We start from the raw sequence: 19847 nt of genomic DNA, 5'->3' as shown, positions 1-19847 counted from the left end.
TTCATATAGGGAGCTTATATGGAATGTAATGATTCTTTTTTATATAAGAACTTAGCAGTTTTGTGGATACAAGAACACATATTATAATTACATATGTAGATCAATCAAGTTGTAATATTAAATAATATTTCAAAATAAACAATGTATCAATAAAAAAATAAATTAAAAATTTAAACAAATAATTATATATTAATAATATTAAAAATGATCAATATTTTTTCAATTATTTAATTTCTACAAATGTAATGCCAACATCAATTTATTATTGTTATTATAAAAAAAATAAGTTTAAAAAAAATGAATATTAAGAAAGGTTAAAATTCATTCAAACTTAACCTTATCTGAGCTTCCGTCAAAACTAATGGATTCATGTGGACAATTCTCCCCTAATTCTTTATTGAACTTATAAATGCATGCCTTACAATTCTCTCCTCCAAATTGATCGAATTGTGCCCATCTTTATTGCAAACTGCTTTTAGGGCCACGCCTCTTATCGTGCAACCAATTTATGCCCAACGTCTACTTGAATATTCTCTTCGAATATTCGAGACTCGAAAGGAAATTAAACAATTCGAACAACGGGTATCCAGCCATAAATTTAGGAAATCATGCGAAGAGACACTCCGTTTTTCCCCCTGAAAAGTTGTCCCTTATTGTAATGAACTTACTAAATATATGTTGCATAGCCGCTGCCAATGATTCTACCTGGCTTGTGCTTTGGTGCTGAATATTTTCTGTATTCAAACTGTAGTAAAGACTGGCCGTGGCCGGTGTGGGCCAATAAATATGCATACTTCAAATTTTCATAAATGGACTTATTACCGGAAATTAAGATTATTAAAACAAAAAGTTACGTGCGGACTGTCAGCCGGGAGTAGCTCCAAGTGGAAATTAATGTCTAAGAGAAAACATTTCAAAATGAAATGCAGCTTAGTTATTTCGAATAGGTCTGGAGAGTGCAATTCTACGTGGAAGCTGCTCTCTTACATCACAGATTGTCACAGTCCGCAGGAGCAAAGGAGAGTTTGTTCTTGCCCATATCATATATTATATTGTAATTCTGCTGCTGAGTATTCCCAAACACAGACAAGGAACCTAGGATCCCTGCACCGGAATATGCTAAGCACAGCAATTCCCGTCCCATATCATCCTCTAGCAACACAAACGAGTTACGAGGAGGCACATTAAATGTCGCATTCCCTTCAAAATGAAACACAATTTCCGGAAGCTTCGATACGGGCAATGTGCTTCTGTAGCATAGATCGGTTCCGCCGGTAGAAGAGGCGTTCACAGGCTTAGTCCTTATACTAGACTTCACGGCTGCAAGGAACGGCTTGTACGCCGGACCAGCCAGATATGTCAGCGTGGTTCCCGAATCGATTATTAAGCCGCCATCTCCCTCAGAATCAACTGCAAATGTAGCAGGAGGATAATCAATCGTCGTGCCGCCAACGCTGATTCCATGCAAGTCGAGATAATAGAAAGTTGAGAAGTAATTGGATTCGTTCACTCCAATAAAAGGAGTAGATTTGAACATGCCAGGAAGATCAACAATCGGAGCGTCTCCCAGGAAGAGAGGGCTGATGCCGGATTCGTCATCAACTGATCCCAAGCAGTATGAAAACTTGCTTTTAATGTTCTCGCCCAACTGGGACACCAGCGAAAGTACGCCTCTGCCGAGACCGACTATACCGGCGGCGCCGAAAAAATTACCCTCCTGCCGGTTGCCGCAGCCAAAGGCAATGCCCGGAATGGCTTCCCACCCGGCTGAACCCCTTACCGAAGCCCTTGTTTCAAGACTGAATGTTTCAGAGGCCATAATTCCAGACGTGCTTGAACCGTCCCCATACTCATAGAATTACCCGCACGTGCCGGGATACTTGCATGAATTGAAATTGGATCCAGTACAAAACTTGCTATTGCATGAAATATTCATGCACGTGGAAGATGTGTGGGAATTATACAAGGCATCGGCTTGTTTGCCACAGCTAATGCAAGGTCTGCATTGAACCCAAATGAGGTCGCTGCCCGTGTCGACCGTCATATGCTGTAGCAGTGGTGTAGGATGGCCTATGCCCATTCGCATTATGAATTCTCCGTCGTCTGGACTTACTGGGCTGTACAAATTGGCGGTGCGTCCTCTTGCAAGCGCCTGCAGCCTCCTCAGTCGCCTGTGGCTTCTATCAACAGATCGTCGCACCCGTTGAGGCGTCGTCATATTGTTGTGGCCTTTCACAAGTGGAGAGATATGAGACTCTACGCGGATCAATCCAGCTCTGTAATTATTGTTGGCTCGCTTAGGAAGTCTACGACCATCGCAACAACTATGGGAAAGGATGTATAAGAGGATCAAGACTATTGACTTGAAAATGCTGATTGCAGCCATGATTGCTTGATGAAGTATACAAGTAGAAGTCTTTCTTATAGGCAGCGTGGGATGTAGAGAGAACAATTGACATGAAAAGAGTATTAAATGTTTTGTAAACAAGGGTAGGATTGCATGATTCTATTATATAAGAAATTCAAAGTAAATCAAATCTGGATCATTTCATTATCTAGAAAACTAAAATGAATGAAAGTTGCATGACTCTCTCAGAGAATTGAAGTAAAGGAAGATTTGATAACTCTATTATAATACTTTCTAAATATTGAAACTAAACAAACTAAGAGTTATACAGCTCCATTATTATATAGATTTCTTTACTTAAACTAAAGTAATATAAATTCTATCCACAGTACCTGTCCTTTAAACACTTATCGAAAAGAAACCAGAAATTATTTAAGTGATAGTATAAAATCAATTTCATATTTTTTCACAATCTTTTTCTCATAGAATAAGTAATGATTTAAATCAAAGATGCATAGAAAAATTGAGCATGAACAACAATAATAAAATACGGTGCAGATCGCATGAGGTCCAGTGTTGCTGCAGGAGCAACTACAGAAATTTTATTTTTGTATTGTTTATCGGGGGTACTTATATGATTTAAATCAAAGATGCATAGAAAAATTGAGCATGAACAACAATAATAAAATACGTTGCAGATCGCATGAGGTCCAGTGTTGCTGCAGGAGCAACTACAGAAATTTTATTTTTTATTGTTTATCGGGGGTACTTATATGTTTTAGGGCATATTTTATTATTTTAGGACATATTTTAATAGTTTTCTATCACTTAGTAAATGATTGATGTTTAGGACACATTTTAATGTTTTAAGGCATACTTTATTGTTTTGTTAAAGGATTGAACAAAACATGTACAGGTCTGGTGGTTGCCAAAAATAGTTTTAACTGTTTATCTTTGTTTATATATTCTCTCCAAATCGATTGTTGGAGGGGGACTTCTGATTTTTCTTTTCTGTAGGAAAAAGGCTGAGATATTGTGAACATTATTTGTACCCTTCCTGAACAGATGAAATAAATGACATTGTAGTGGTTTCTTGTTACTTAGTTTATATTTTGTTCACACTACAAATTGATTAGGGATGCATATCATAAGTTTTTGAATAAAATAAGTAGTAGCATTATTTTTTAGTGTAGAAGTTATTGCTGCAGGAAGCCAGACTCACACAAGACTCTATGGAAGTTAATTTTGGCAAAAAATGCTTCTTGCTCGCATAAACACCATGTGAAGCAGCCTAAGTGTGGTGGAGAGCGGGTAGGAGAAATGTACATTACTTTCTTCATGGTCATTTGCAAGAATGGACTACAGTTTGAAGAAACATGTGTTTGGTAAGGCATCATCCCTATGTGCTTGCCATGAATGAATACATATAACCTATAAGGTGTTGTTCATATTTGATGTTTTTCCTGTAATCTTCTCCAGTTTCTTCTTTCCATCCAATTTTGAAGCTATTATAGGCTTTATTTTTGTTATCTCATTATTGTGATTTCTTTGCATCAGATTGGTATTAGAGCTCAGAAGATTTTGAGTGTGTAGATGGAAGGTGATCTACACCAGGTAATATTGTGGTTGTTTTGGATTCTTGGTATGAATTTTGTGGTTCCAGATTGGTGCCGGTTCGCTCAATTGTAGGGGGTGGACATGAAGGTCTACCAAAGTCCATAGGAGATGGTCTTGTGTGTTGCCAATAGACTAGGGAGAGATGCATGATGGATTCCCAAGTGAGGAACAAAGGTTGTGATGCAGCGTGGAGGAGTGGACTAAGGAATGGGAAGCACCATGGAGGCGACCAACATAGCTCCATAGATGGGAGTTGGTTGATAGTGAAAAAGGAATCAACAGAGGCGTCAATGTAGTGATCCAAGTGACAAGGCACATATTTGTCTTACATCTCATTTCCATGGAACATGGAAACATTTGAAGTCTGGTAGTATGGTGCAGTGGCACCCACGAAAGAATTAATTTTCCATCATTATGTGTTAATATTATGCACAAATGTAAGCATGAAATATGATATGGGTGAAGGACTCCAAAAGAGTTAATATCTTATCATTTAGGTACAAGTTTAAATCAATGGGTAATGAAGCAATTAAACTAGTGTAAATAATGCAATAGAACTAGGCAAGAAACTGTTTGTAACAGTTAAGATAGCCTTTAAAAGACATGTCATGATGTAAATAGAAGGGGGGAGAATTGATAAATGTGGAAAAGAGAATATGTTTGAAGAAGAGAGTGAATTGAGAAGAAATTCTCATGGCTCTCTGGCGGCAGCCAGAGAGCCATACTTTGTAATCTATCATTAGCATATAATGGTGTGTGTTTTTTTGTTTTAGTAATCTTTCAATTATCTCTTTATCGATCTTTTTTACTATGAAGCATTCGGTTACAATTCATTGGTTCATTAATAGAAAGAATGTTATAACAATTTGGTTTGGGTTCCAAGTTAAGGACAATCAGTTTCATATTACCATTATTTTATTATCATTATTGTGATTTCTCTATTGGATTTTGTGATGGGATTACCAAGGACAAAGACAAGTTATGACAACATATTTGTGGTTATTGATAGATTTAGTAAAATGGCTCACTTTATTCCATGTAAAACCACTAATGATTCTAGTTATATTGCAAGACTATTCTTTAAAGAAATAGTTCGTATTCATGGTTTGCCATGGAGCATTGTATCTAATAGGGACAACAAGTTTGTGGGTAACTTTTGGAGGACCCTATGGAAGAATTTGGGCACAAATTTATCTTTTAGTTTAGCCTATCATCCTCAAACAGATGGACAAACTGAGGTGGTTAATAGATCCTTGGGAAAACTTTTGAGATGTTTGACACAGGAACATGGAGGTAGTTGGGATGCCATCATACCTCAAGCAGAGTTTGCATACAATGACTTAGTGAATCGTAGCATAGGCATACGTCCTTTTGAAGTTGTTTATGGGAGACATCTAAGGGGAGTTTTGGAACTCAAGAATGTGGATGGTTTGGAGAAAAGGAGTGGACATGCAGAAGAGTTTGCTCAAGCAATGGTGGAAGTGCATGAGCTGTAATGTCCCCATTTCTTTAGCCTCTCAATAGATTTCTTATCCTTTCATCCTTTGAAGGCTAAGTGGAAATAATTAAATTGATTTCTTATAAAGTCATTAAATACTTTTAAAACAAAAATTAAAAAATTAAAAGAGATGACTTTATATTTAATTAATTTAATATTAGGGAATCGTCGAGAGGCACAACTTATCTATTGTTGGAAAGGAGGAAGCTTCCAGAATAGTGCGATAAGATAACACTTATGATTCTTCTAGAAGGGGGGGTAGGAATAATATAAATAGAGGAGAGAGCCTCATGGGAAGGCATCCGGATTTGTTATTGACGTTTGCCTATGTATTTGTGGAGCTAAGGGCCTACAGATAATCAATTTGTCTTTGAGAACGAAAACTCCCAATGATAGAAATTTTGAGGGTGTGAAACATCACCTAAATTATTGCTGATTGGAGGTGGTATTATAGTCATTTCATTGTGCCAAATTTGTGGCCATGGGCTAGGTGTGAAGAGGAAGAATAAGTAGGGCATTTTCTATAGGAGCTTATTGTAGGAACACTGTATTATCTTGTCATTAGGGCATAATACTTGGAGATATTGATTGCATTGTTAGTAGAGACTCAAAGAAACTTCAAAAACCAGGTTTCTCTTGTTTATTCATGCATATTATATGCTACTACTATAGGTGTCAATCTTTATCAGAATTAAGCATTTATTTATATATATGATACCAGAGTTTGGATTTGATAGTAGTTTATATTCAGATCTTGTAAAGATGTCTTGGTTGTAGATGCATCCTTTTCTCTTAGTGCATTAATAGGTGAAAGGAAGGATTATATTCATTGTGCATCTTGTAACGATTTATTACCAATATAAAATTAGGGTAATTTGTGATCAATTTGAGCAAGGCTCATTACATGAGCATGTGAGGAAAACTCTACAACAAAATAACCTAAAGGTGAAGGCTAACGTAGATTTGAAAAGAAGAAATGTATAGTTCCAAGTTGGAAACCTAGTTATGGTACACTTGAACAAAGATCAGTTACCTCGGGGTAGCCATACAAAGTTTATGATGAAGAAGATTGGACCGTGTGAAATTTTAGAAAAGTATGTAGAAAATGCTTACAAAGTGGCGTTGCCTCCAGATGTAGCTATTTCACCTATATTTAATGTCTTAGATCTCACATTGTATAAAGGTTCAAATAAAGAAGTTGGTGCAGAAGCAACAACACATGAATCAAATGATTGGATTCAAGAATTGCCTTCTAAAGAGAAGCTGCAAATGGAGTGCATCATCAATAGCAGAGCGGCCATAAGGACAAGAAACAAAGTGCACTTAGAGCACTTGGTAAAATGGAAGGGCCTTCCAGATTCTGAAGTCACTTGGTTGTCAGAAATAAAAATTCTAAGGCAAGTTGGGGATCTACAACAGTTGGTCTCCAAGAGGACTTAAGACAAAATTTACCCTCGGGAGTATGCTGCAAGAGAAACTACAGAAATATTATTTTTGTATTGTTTATTGGGGGGTACTTATATGTTTTAGGGCATATTTTAATAGTTTTCTATCACTTAGTAAATGATTGATGTTTAGGGCACATTTTAATGTTTTAACGCATACTTTATTGTTTTGTTAAAGGATTGAACAAAATATGTACGAGTTTGGTGGTTGCCAAAAATAGTTTTAACTATTTATCTTTGTTTATATATTCTCTCCAAATCGATTGTTGGAGGGGGGACTTCTGATTTTTCTTTTCTATAGGAAAAAGGCTGAGATATTGTGAAGATTATTTGTACCCTACCTGAATTGATGAAATAAGTAACATTGTAGTGGTTTATTGTTACTTATTTTATATTTTTTTCACATTGCAAATTGATTAGGAATGCATATCATAGGTTTCTGAATAAAATAAGTAGTAGCATTATTTTTTAGTGTAGAAGTTATTGATGTAGGAAGCCAGACTCATACAAGACTCTCTGGAAGTTAACTTCAGCAAAAAATGCCTCTTGCTTGCATAAACACCATGTGAAGTGGCCCGAGTGTGGTGGAGAGCAAGTAGGAGGAATGTACATTACTTTCTTCAGGGTCATTTGTAGGAATGGGCTACCGTTTGAAGAAACATGTGTTTAGTAAGGCAACATCCCTATGTGCTCGCCATGAACGAACACATGTAACCTATAAGGTGCTATTCATATTTGATGTTTTTCCTATAATCTTCTCCACTTTCTTCTTTCCATCCAATTTTGAAGCTATTATAGGCTTTATTTTTGTTATCTCCTCATCAAGTGTGGCAAAGAGTTGCAAGTCAGTTTTTTTACTATAATCAAAGGCAAGAGGTTATAGTAAACAGAAGCCACATATTTCTTTGATTTCAAATTCTAGATTAGAGAGAACAAAAATATAAGACCCAATTGCATTTGTTCCAAAATTTCTATAATCATTTTAAGAAATGCAATAATAAAATTTGATTAGACCATAGTTGCTTGAGGAATCTGATCAAATAGCTTAGATAGCCTGTCTTTGCATCCCCATTTTTGTATACATATTTTTTAGAAGATCATTTCCAACTATGAAATATGACAATGGTCATCCATCAATTACATGACTTTGATGGGTGTCCAAAGCTCCTAGTTCCAAAGCTCCAATTTTGCACAGGCGACAAGTTTCTATGCAAATTTGAGAATTGTTTCTTGTTTTGCAACTTTTTACTTTCATTGCATTGTCTTTAACATTTATTATTATTTGTATGCAAACTTGAAGTGTTGGTTTTTAATTCATCATAGACACAAAAAAATGAAACTCATAATATGATTAAAAATAGAGAAGTTAAGCTTCAACATGATGAAACAATTAATAAAACAACTTAAAGAAAAAATGGCCAATTTGTAATGCAGAGAAATATAACTTATAAATAAAAATTAAATATTGTTAATATTATAATATTATTTAGAGAAAGAGTAATTTATTTTAATAAATAGAATAATATATAGTATATAATGTTCATTTGAAATATTTTATCAATTCTTTATTCTTAATCCATTTAAGTAAAAAAATCTATTAATTATATTTTTAATATTATTTAGTGAATGTATTTTTTTTTAATAAATAGAGTAATATATAGTATACAATGTTATTTTAAATATTTTTAGTAACTCTTTATTCTTAATCTATTTAACCAAGAAAATCTATTTATAATAATAAGTATATAACATGAAGTGAAAGGGTCTTTGGCCTATTGGTGAAGTTGAAAGGCTCACAAAGAACCCACCAGGGATCATGTCTTATTGAGTGCAAGGCCCCAAGATCTAAAAGGGACGAGACTAGGATCGTGCCCCAAGTGAATTTAGTAGAATGAATACCCCTCAGTCCTTGGTTCTTAACCAAAGAGGCTATACGAATTTTCTTTCAAATTTAATATTATAAAGCTTAATGCATTTTTTTTCACTTTTAAATTCTCACCCCCCTCTCTATATATCAATCTTCTTAATATTCTATAAATATTATAATAGTTTCATACATACATACATACATACATATACATATACATACACACACATACACACACATATACATACATATATATCCATATACATCCACATCTAGACACACACACGCACGTGCACGCACGCACGCACGCACGCGCACACACACACACACACACACACACAGAGTATTTCTAAACTAATATTATGTTTTTCTTTAAAGTATTAGATCACAGCCAAAAGAACTAGGGGCTGACCCTGAAGTACAAAACGGCTGAAGTATCAGTTGGAGGTTACCTCCCAATCATTAAGCTGATACCAGTTTTATACTTTAAAAAAAAGAGTTCCTAAATAGAACTATCAATACCATCAGTCCTATTACTAATTAGTAAATAAAATGAAAAAACATTTCAGTAGTAAGGAAACATGTTACTACTATCAGTCTAGCACTTAGACATATTATGTTAACATAGAAAATGTGTTATCATAAAAAATGTTCCGGACTTTGAAACATTTATAATTTTTTAAAATCTAAATTGATAAGCATATTCAATTTGTAAACAATGACTATTTAACATATTTTAAATTTATGTACTAAAAATGATGGTGCATATTTATCTTTTCATGAATAAGTATGATAAAAAAAAGTGACATAAAGTTCAAAATTCTGTCTAATAAGATTGCTTAATAAATATTTTTAATGTTTTTAATTTAAAATCATGTTGTAAGTAGGCAAGAGCCTATAACACAACGGTAAATTGTGAGCCTCTTATCGAAGAGGTCTTGGGTTTGAATTTACTCACACTTAACAAATAATAATAATTAACATAATAATTAATATTGGCTTCGTCCTCTTTCCGATCAAAAGAAAAATAAAATTCATGTTGTAAGTTACTAAATAGTATTACATAATATAATTTCTAATATTTTTATTTTCATAATTGAAAAAGTAAAATAATAATAAAAAATAGAATTTTATGGCTCGTGAATAAGCAAGAGGAAAAATTTTCAAAAATTAAACACTACTCTTTCCTTGGGCTCCCTTATAGGAAAAAAGTCACCCCTCAATACTAGAATATATTGTTCAAAGAATGTAGAAGAAGTTGGTAGGTTGGAAAGGCAAGGTGCTTAGTAATGATCAGAAACTCCAACTCATCATTGCCTCACTTTAGGGGATGTCAGTTTATTTTTGTACCTATTTTATATTTCAAGACATTTTAGGGACACTCTAGAAAAAATTCAAAGAAATTTGTGATGGTCTAGAATGGAGGAAAAAATGAGAATGAGTTTGGTGAACTGGGAGAAAGTTTGTAAGCCAAAACTTCAAGGGGCATTAAACCTCAACACAATAGGAGACTTAGATAAGGTTCTCATGACAAAGATAGGCTAGAGGCTATCCTAGGACATAGGTGGATGGTGCAGAATTATGAGGGCAAAATACTTAAGTGTGAGGCCTTTCAATTAGGTATTGTGCAATGTTGAAATCTCATCAAGATCTATGATGTGAGATAATATTGTTAAAAGAATCTAAAACACTTAAGGGGAGGAATCAAATAGGGATAACTTTAAGAAACCTCTCCTGAAAAAAAAGCCTAAAATGTTGGCGAATCCAACATTTTGTGGGCAAGAAAATTTTAATTTCGAGGGCAATTTTTTTGTTTCATATAGGGAAATAAAATATTATATGTTGGTGATTTTTGTCTTGCCCTAGCGAAAATCATTTTAAATGTGGCGAATTAATATTTTTTTTGGCCGACAGATAAATAAATGATGTTTATTTTTTCCCTTGCAAAAAATGAATTAATAATGTCATAGGTGAATTACTTGTTTTGTAGAAAAATGAATAATAATGGTCTTGGCTAATCTTCATTGGTAAAATAAAAAATTGTTTAATCTGAAAGCAAAATTTGCACTATCACTTCAAGTATCAACTTGTGTACTATCTTAGGTGTGTTATTAATAATATTGTACATCATTACGTTAGTGTCACTATTACCAAGTCGGCTACCATAACTTTTGTATTGTTAATAGTAAATAAATAGTTTTATTGACCGTTGATTACTTGGAGATCAATGATAGAAGATGCATCTTGGGGCCACTTGCTTGAAAAGACCTGCAGTCGCATGTAATTCTCTGAAATGGAGACATGTGGAAAGGTTTACATGTAAATCATTACTCAATGTTAGGCACTATCAAGTGTTCTCCATTAATGCCAGTATATTTTAGTGTTTTACACACTTAAAATTAATAGGAATATGAAAAATCAAGATATGAAAGATTGTGAACGCCAAAGAATTAAATGCAACTACCATAATGGAACTAGAAGTGCCATTAAATAGCCTCTTCAATTCCTCTTTCATTATCATTTCTCATATTCTTCAGACTTCAATTTGAATTTGATTTGCAGTTACATTTTGCAGAGTTTCTTGAATCTTAGTCATGGATATGTCAATTCACCTCAAATGCACTATAATGGCTCTGCAAAAGCCCTTTCTGGGCAGGATTCCTGATGATGTCCTTGCCATGGTTTGCAAGGTAGATGCCCACAGTCCTTTAATCTAGCATGCTATATTCATGGTAGTCGGTCATGAATTGTTGAGAAACGATAAGAGGTACCGTGTGTCCACGGATATTACCTCTTTCTTTCTCGCTTCTTTTCTCGACCTTGGAGGTAGTCAAATAGACATGCTGATGCTTCTGCATAACATTTAAAAAATAATAATTTTAGAAGATGATGTCAAAATTCTTGTATTGGCCAAGCAAATACTGAGGCCGGGCATTGGCATCCCTTTTGAAGATGTACCAGACAAGGGCTGGGAGGAAGGCATAAGGTGCACTATACATAAGCATCATTTCTTGCTTGGTATGAACGAACGACAATTGACTCGCCATCGAAAGTGGATGTAGCTCAAAAGAGATTTCTTTCGAAAATGGTTGTTGTTGGATGACGTCAGTGAGACTAACTTCACATGGCTGGACGAGTTCATTGACATCATCTTCTCCAACAGATTCCTCGCAGAAGGACTTGAAGACCTTTCTGATTAAACTCTTCAAACTCTCGGCCCCTCAACCCACTCATGCTTCCAGCCTCCCTAGTTCCTTGGTTTCCTATTCCCTTATCCTTGTTTTCAAACATTGTAACTTGTTTCCTTACCCATTGCCCTTAGGAAAAAAAAAATGTTTTAAAGATATCTGTATTTTTAATTTTTTCTTTGGATTGGGCCTTGCCCTTTTTTATAAATTACAAAATAATAAACCAAACTGATTTAATCAACTATTTTGAATATCTATGCTATGAAATATGAATTAGTACAATGTACATCGTATAGTCTAAAATATTATCAATGAAAACAATAGTTTTTGGCTTCTCAAATTGTTCTTGTTACTCTATGACTTTGTAAGTTTGTTTTTGGCACCTTGATTCTCAATGCACTGTTGAAATGTTATTGTTTGTTAAAAATAGTTAATTGTTAATAATTAACTATTTTTGTTTAATCTAACTGGTTAAAAAAAATGGAGCTTCAAGAAAAACTAAAGATTAATAGATTATAACCTTAACAAAGTTAAATATAATTTTGATAATTTATGTGTCAAATTTTTATTTCATACCTATCTTGTCGCCTATTCCTAACATTTTTTTTCATTATGACATCTTTTAAATGATGAAGAATAGTTTATAAACAATTATCACAATTTTCAATATATGTTAAATTTTAATAATTTATAGATATTTTAACTATATGATATTTTAATTTTGAAACTAAATAATAAATATGAATAAAAATATAGCATTTGCAGTTATATTTTTAAATTGTAATTATTTTAGTTACATTATTATTATTATTTCATGATATCTTGCTCCAATTTTACTTTATAAAATTTAATATATCTTCATTAAATTTTTCATATTATCTAAATCTTTACAATAAAAAGCTTATAGTTATGATAGAAGAGAAAATCAGTTCTCTAATAGGAAAGAAAATCCTTTATTTATATATTAAAACTATTATAATAATATGTTTGATCGGTAATAGGTTCTGCTTGAAATCTCAACCATTGCATAAAAGAAGGATTGACGGCCCAATGAATTTCGAGCCAATTTGGGGAATGCTTTTCCATGTGCCTAGATTCATTTGGAATCATGACACGTGTTCGGTCATTGCCAATCAGAAGACTCGGTTAATATTTTTATTTTTTAATGTAAGTGCATTGGTTCATATTTCATATTGTGATAATGTATTTTTAAAAAAATTATAATATGTTTTTTTTGTCATTCAATTAAAAATAATATTACTTATATTATATAATCATTTAAGATTTATTATTATTATTATAAAAATATTATTATTTTTATTTATAATTATTTATTATATAATAGAATATATAATATAATTATTTATAATATAATATAATTATAACCATATGATATATATGTACTATTATAATATATTTATGACTAAAATTTAAATTTAAATTAACAACATTACAAAACAAAATTATATTACATTTTTATCAATTGAAATATTTTAATCAATAATTAAATTAACCAGAAATTAGGACACATGTACTACAAGATTCTACCCAAAAATTAAAATTTTGACCATTGACTAAAAGAAAGATCGACGACCTGAGATGAATTTTGAGCCAATTTGGAGAATGCTTTCCCATATGCCTAGATTCATCTAGAATCTTGACACGTGTCCGGTCATTGCCAATCAGAAGACTCGGTTAATATTATTAATAATAATTATGTTTATAAACAATTATCACAGTTATCAATATATGTTAATAATTTATAGATAATTAAACTATATTACATTTTTATTTTAAAACTAAATAATAAATATGAATAAAAGTATAACATTTGTAATCATTTTTTAAAATTTTATTTAAATTAAACTATTGTCATTATAATTTATTAATAATTATTAGTACTTGTCGGTAGCTACTAGGCTTAGGGCTAAGAGCTAAATATTTTATTTTCAATGTTATATATATATATATATATATATATATATATATATATATATATATATATATATATATACGTTTAATGTACGTGCATTGGTTTAATATTTTATATTGTAACAAGTGGCCATGTAGTGGCTAAGTACTTGCCTATTAGCATTAATATTATAGTTAAATAATAAATTATATATATATATATATAATTATATTTTTGAAAGTCAAATATAAGTTATGTAATTCATTTTAAAATATTAAAATATTTTTATATTAGAAATAAATAGACTTATTGTAATATCATTCAATTGTGTATAATATCATTTTCTAATTTTTTTTTGGTTTCTTTTTATTATTTTATTATTGAAATTATATACTACTAAATTGAATGATTATAGTTAGAAAAAAATTAAAATAATATTTAATATCAATCCTTATAATAAATAAGAAGTCCAATTAATAAAAATCATAAATAAAATTAAATAATAAATAATGCACAAAATTAACTTTTTATATCCAAATCAATAATTTGAAAAATAAATCAATAAAATATAATAAATATTAAAAAAAAAAAGTTATAGATATAATATTCTTCACATCTAAAAATAAAATTTAATAAATATTCATTATTGGATTATAATAGTTTGCATAAACCTTGATGCTTTCTAACATTAATTCTTTATATTTTATAAAGTTTAATATATCTTCATTGAATATCAATAATTAAATTAACCCAAAATTGGGACACGTGCTACAAGATTTTACTCAAAAATTGAAATTCCAACTGTTGACTAAAAGAAAGATCAATGGCCTGAGATAAATTTCAGCCTGATTTTGGGAAGGCTCTTCCAAGTGCCTAAATTCATTTGAAATTGTGACACATGTCCTCAACAAATGTCACGATGTCATGGTTGATGGATGCATGACAATATCACTCCACAAATTCACCCAAAAATAATATCGAATCATTGATAATTAAGTTCTATTTTTATTAATTAATTTATTTAAAATGACCAAATTTATTCAAATGTATATCGATGTAATAATTTTTTTCTTTTTTTAAATTTTTATTATTGTTATGTACATTACTAAATTATTGAGTCTTGACTCTTTATGTTGTTTACATGTACATTGTACATACTATTAATAAAGTACCTAAAACCATTAGGGTCAGTGCAAGAAGTTGGGTCTCACTTTTGGCCAAAAAGTGGAAGTGTTTTTCCTGTTTTTGAAATTTTTTGTCAATTGATGTCAAAATTTGAGGTATTTAGAGATTGAATATTAAAAAACTCCAGAAATAAAATTTTTAGTGTTTGGAATCTAGTTTTTGAATATGTAATTTATTTGTGCACCCATATGATAGATTATTTTTTTGGTATGGATCTTTAAAAATCACTTTTTTAAAATGCCTGTTTCAAGACCATACCATGCTCGTGTACGGACACTGTAATTTGACACAAATAAATGAATTTTTGCAAATCCTTTTAAAGGGAGTTACCTAATACACCTAAGATTGATGACAATATTTTTTCTTAATTTTTTATTGAATAATTTTATTATTATTAATTATTAATTGGCTATAAAGGTAAATTTTAAAACCTCTCGTGTACGGACCACATAATTTGATCAAAATCTCACTTTTTTCAATTTTTTTTTTAAACATCAAAAGAATTGTATGTAGATTGATGACATATAAAATAATTTAAGAAAAATTATAAAATAAAAAAGTTATTAAAGTTTTAGTGAATGTCACTTTTTAATGTTTAGGAGATAGTTTTGATTAATAAATAATGAAAAAATAGAGAATAAACTAATAACACTATAAAATTTACATTTTTGAAATCAAAATAGCAAGACCTATAATGGGTTTTTGTCTCATCAAAAAATTCAATAGGAATGACTATAAAAAAATTACGACAATACCAAAAATTGTTGATTAAATGCCTTAGAAAAAAAGAGAGTACAAAGGCATGGCTTGGTGGGACCAAGCCTATGCCATGCCTTTCCCCAAGGCAAAACTCCATGCAAAAGTTAGGAGCCATGCCAAACTCCCGTTCATGTCTCACGAATCAGGCACCCGATTTGTAATTCACAAATCGAGTGCCCAATTTCTTTAAACCGTTATACTGACTTTTATAAAATTGGGCACCAAATTTTTTAAAAATTGGGTAACCGATTTGTAAACGGGTACCCTATTTTTAAGAAATTGGGTGCTCAATTTTTAAGAAATTGGGTACCCATTTTTGATGTACCCATTGGGTCCCAAAAGCTGCCCCACTGACCCAATTTCAATGATTGAAATGATTGAACAACAGTTTTGACCTGCAACATCAAATTTCATCATGCTTATTCTATTTTTTTGTCCTCTTATACAATTTGCAGGTTACTGAATCAAATTCAAAACTAGTGCAAACATGGGATCAAAACAACGAAGAAAGAAGAAAGCAAGAGTTCTGACAGATGAGGAGATTGTAGCAAATAAAGAGAATGAAGCACAACGTCAATGAGAGAGAAGACAGAGAATTAGAGACTTGAGCAATGTTTCAAAGGAGAAAGACATTGAAGATACCACGATGGATGAAGAAGTCAAAGAAGAGAACCCAATACACGAAAATTCAGGAGCACATTCTAATTATGCGTTTAATACAGGTGTGTCTCCAAACCCTCGAATTTCTCTCCTGATGAAATTGGTGATTTTTTAGAAGTAGGTTAGGATTTAAATGATTTAGATTTTCTTCATGAGAAGGAATTGTCAAACGATCATGCACAAAACACTCCAATTGAAATGCCTGCCCCAAAAGAAATGCCAAGAAAATTTGAAAATGATACTCAAATCCCAAATAACAATGAAAATAGTAAAGTGTCTAAAAATAAAAATTGCATGAATGTAGGCATAGAAACACCAACTATTGAACAAACATGTCAGGATGATAGTAAAGTGTCTGAACATAATTTTCATATTCTTAATAATGTGTTAGATAATCTTGAGGGATTGGTTTCATAGAGACAAATTAGGACACATGCTAATAGATTGTATAGGCATTTTTTTTATAATAAGAAATTTGAGTTTCAATGTCAGCTAATGTTGCAACTAATTAAAATGTCTAAAATGGGAAAAGTAATGAGAAGGTTGGGAATGTATGCAAAACCCAAGAATAAAAATGAGTCTTTAAAACAAGTTGTATCCATTATTGCTAGTGCCTTTGATGTTATCGGAAAGAGAAGTCAGTTTAAAGATAAGAATGTAGCACGACGAGCAATAATAACAACTTTAGTTAACAAATCAACATCTGACAAAAGATTGATTACCAACATAAGTGGATATCTTAATGTGAATCGTAAGACTTTAGAAAGAGCTGTAAATAGAAGGGTTAACTTTGAATGTGATCTAGCCAATATTTTATGGACTTCTAGTGGTAGACTCCCGAGATGTGATATGAAACTTACTAGTGAAATCAAAAGTTTGATTGAAAATTTTTGGCATGATAATACAAGAGTATCACCTAATTCAAGAGATGTTCTTAAATTGAGAATTAGGTCAAAAATACGTGATCCACATCCTAAACACCTTTTGGACATAACTCAAACTGAATTGTTTAAAAAATTTATAGATGGTAAGGTATTAAATATTACCATTAGTCAAAGATCTTTGAAAAGTGTAAACTATGGTATGTAAGGATTAACAAGGAAAGAATCACATGTTGTAAAACTCATATTCAATTTCGTTACCATTATGATGTATTTCAATGTATACGTGGTACCATGCATAGTAAAGAAATGTTGCAAGAATGTGGTATAAAAATACCACCTCAAACTCTAAAAGATTTCATATCAGGTTTATTTTGTAAGCCACCTAATGATCAATACTTTCTTTTCAATGCATGTCTTTCTAGTACATGTGATATGTGCGGCAATCTTTTTTTGTTAGATGAATGTTTGCATGAAAATGCTTTGACTACTTTTGGACAACAATTAGTTGAGGTAAAAAGATTCAAAACTATTCAATATCCATTGAAGGATGGGAAGTTTGGAAGAAGGTGTGATCTAGTTACAGATAAAGTTAGTTGTCATGCATTTATGGATGAGTTTAAGAGTGTGATCATACCAAAATATGTTAAACATTCTCAATATTCTAGATGGCTTGATGGACAATTTCACATATGTAAGAATACATTTCCAATTGGAACTATACTTTCAGTTGTTGACTTTGCAGAGAACTACACACTTGCACCGCAAGAAGAGGTACATCCACAATATTACAATTCAGTGCAAGTAACAATTTATGTTCATATAGTTTATAGGCATGCACTTGATAGTACAGAGGAGGATCAAAAAATATTGAGAGAGTACCATTTTTATTTAAGTGATAATAAACTCCATTCATTTGAGTTTGTCCAATACTGTTTCAAGGTCTTTTATGATAATTTAAAAGAGAGACAAATTCAAATGACACAACATTGGATATGGTCAGATAATTGTACAGGATAATTCAAGAATGCTAGAATGTTCTATTGGTTGAGTAGGACACATAAGAAAACTAGCATCCAACATGTGTGGAGTTTTTTTGAGGCTGGACATGGTAAAGGAGAACATGATGGGGCTGGTGCATGTGTTAAGAGAGCCCTTAGTAAAGAGCAATTAAAATTTGAGGAAAGAGCTAAATTGAAAAATGCACATGAGATTGTCGAATGCTGTAACAAATATTTATACATGGGATCAAGTCAAAACTCTACAATCAAACATTTCTTCTACCTAGTTGAAGAAAATAATATCCCTTCAAGATATGATTATGATACAATTAGTGGTTCAGCTAAATGGCATTCATTTAGGAATTGAGATTCTAACACTTGGACTATATGGATTAGGGAGCTTGCTTGTTTTTGTCAATTCTGTCTTGCAGGTGAATGGGAAGAATGTGAGAATACAGAATGGGTTGAAGATTGGCAACAAAGATCATTAGCACCTACTGACACACTTTTTGAAGATGATATAGTAAATGAAGGCCAGGATGTTACTTTTGCATCAGAAGACTATGATCGTATTTCAGACCTCATAGAACCTAGTATGCGCAATTTAATTAGATTTTTTTGTGATCTCATGCTTCAATTTATATAATTTGCATATGTACACAATTGATTAAAGTGTTTCTATACTTTATCTTATCTTGTAGGACATGTTTATGCTATTATTGCACCTAGTGATAATGATGAATAGACTGAGTACTGGCTAGCTAGATGTGTGGAACCTAAGAAAAAAATGACATGTCATCAAGTAGACGATGATGGTTTTGAGTATCCAATCGAATTTGTTGTTGTAGCTGGCACCTAGCTACATAGATACCTAACAAGAAGAAATGGTTTGCCAACATTTGAAGACTACCAAACCGAAAAGAAGATTTTACACTATTCTCATTTGGTTGTGGCAACAAATATCAAATTAGAAAGATACAAAGGGAGACCCACCAATAAGGTATTATGGACAATTTCAATGGATGAGCACGAGACAATCATAGATGCATTGCAAAAGAGAGAGGATGCAGATGGTACAGTGGGATGACTACATTTAAATCAAACACATGTAAGTTTTTTCATTATTGTATTATTTTTATATATCTGTACTTATATAATTTAATTACATATATGTTTGTGTTGTCAATACCAATTTAGAGAACTTATATACCTCTTATTCAGGTCTCAATTACAATTTATGCAAATTTAAATGTTAAGGTGGATCGAACATCAACATCTTGTGCAATTTCACATAGTAAGTACATACAAATTACACATATATATTTACATAGTTTAGATACCTTGAATATTAATTTATGTGTTTATTAACATGTGTGTTTTTGTTTTACATTTTTATTTTATAGGACCTCATTTGAAGAGATGCGTTCAACCAATTTTATGTTTCAAATGAGTTCAGTGAACTATAAATATATCATTGACATTGTCTT

General features: G+C 31.8%; 1 pseudogene; it reads right to left on the bottom strand.

The window, feature by feature from the left end:
* Positions 1–988: 988 nt before the first annotated feature.
* LOC149530672 (aspartic proteinase nepenthesin-1-like) lies at positions 989–2386 on the bottom strand (annotated as a pseudogene).
* Positions 2387–19847: the final 17461 nt, after the last annotated feature.

This window comes from Cupressus sempervirens, chromosome 11 (assembly GCF_028749045.1).
Source record: "Cupressus sempervirens isolate cs-2001-9-10 chromosome 11, ASM2874904v1, whole genome shotgun sequence".
Lineage (NCBI taxonomy): Eukaryota > Viridiplantae > Streptophyta > Pinopsida > Cupressales > Cupressaceae > Cupressus > Cupressus sempervirens.
This window is presented reverse-complemented; position numbering and strand designations above follow the sequence as displayed.